Here is a 1,822-nt window from a genome sequence, read left to right on the forward strand (position 1 = left end):
ATTAGTTCCAGCAGGTTCTACAACAGAGGCAGAATATGTGGCAGTAGCTGATGTGAGAAAAGAAATTGTGTGGCTCAGGAAAATTCTGGAAGATTTGCAAGTAAAACAAGTACATTCGACTCCACTCATGATTGACAATACCTCGGCAATAAAGTTGGCTAAGAACCCAAAGTTCCGTGATCGAACAAAGCACATCAATACAAAATATCATCTGACTCGACATCATGTTGAGGCCAAAACAATCCATCTTCGCCATTGTTCCACTAATAAGCAGATTGCAAAAATCTTCACCAAAACACTTGGAAGAGAAAAGCTTGAAAGATTCAAAACGATGCTTGGACTCACCAACATCCCTTCAGATTAATGGGGGAGATTTTGACACCTAATCATAGGGATTGGGTGAACAATTGTAAATAGTGTAAATAATTAATAAGAGAAAATCGAGATTCATCGAGAGATGAAACTCAAGAGTCACTCCCTCATGTATATAACTATGAACAACCTAAATGAATATACATAATCTCATTTGAGGAGTTACCTCCTGGCCTGACAGAATCATCACACCCCCAACACTGAGCAACCTACTGGTGATCAGCACAAGTGCAGAGTAGGGAAACCTAGTAGTCAATTCTATCCAATGAGGGGCCAGGGTGTGTTTGTCTTAAAAATGACAGAAACAAAGCAGTTTTAGGTAGAAATTCAAGGATTAGAAAGAGTCATTCTTAGGGATTTGTTTAGGGAGGATGATAAAGTGTTCAAAGGACGTGAATGATCATGTTTGAAGGCCTATTGACCAGAGTAGGGAAACCTGGTAGTCAATGCTATCTAATGAGGGGCCAGAGTGCGTTGGTATTAAAAATCACTGAAATAAAGCAGTTTCAGGCAGAAACTCAAGGATTAGCAAGATTCGTGCTTAGGGATTTGTGTAGGGAGGATGACAAAGTGTTCAAAGGACGTGAATGATCATGTTTGAAGGCCTATTGACTATAGGTGACAAAATGGCATGTAACACTTTATGCCTAGCAAGCATAAGCTCCATTCTTGTCTTCTAGGCTCTCAAATTTGAATGTCCTTGAATCTTGTTCTCAAATTTCATTGATGATGCCATAGGTTTACTTGATAATGGCATAACTCTTTCTTCTAGCTTGATTTTGATTTAAAGGTTCTTTATACTTCTTCGAACTTGCTTTAATAAATATCCCATGATTACTTTTCTTTAAATAATTTCTTGTGAATGTCTTCCAATGTCCACAAAATATTTTTCAAGATGCTTCTTTTAAGATGTTCTCAAGATGACACTTCTCTCCTTAGATTTTATTCTTATACTTTTCCTTGCTTTATGACAAGTGATCTTGAAGTGACTTTTTCTCTTTCCTCACCTTAGCTATGATCCCATGTTATAAAATCAGAAGGCAAGAAAATATTCTCTTACTTTGATAATAGCTTGTGATAACTTTAATTCCATGTTGTCTTCTTTTATCTTCTCTTCATCAAGCAACTATAAAATCAAAAAGAACATGAAAATCACAAGGACAATAGAACATCGTATGTAGGATCTCAGCCAAGGAAAAACTCCTCTTATAGGGTAAAACCTAATCAAACTCTTCTTCTATTATAGAACCAAATCAAAATGAGACAACCAGAACTTGACCAGGACTTCCACCAGAGTCATCCCTCCAAAATGTCTTCCTTCAAAGGAGTCAAAGTTCTTTCTTCAATATCTTTCTTCAATCATTTAGAATCTTCTTCTCTATAGATTCAAGGTCTTCCTTCAAATATGATTGCTTTAAAAGTCAAGAAGTCTTCGTTCAGAGATTCAAAG

This window comes from Pinus tabuliformis, chromosome 3_1 (genome assembly GCF_031772625.1).
Source record: "Pinus tabuliformis cultivar Carrire ecotype Pingquan chromosome 3_1, CPIR1, whole genome shotgun sequence".
Taxonomy (NCBI): Eukaryota; Viridiplantae; Streptophyta; class Pinopsida; order Pinales; family Pinaceae; genus Pinus; species Pinus tabuliformis.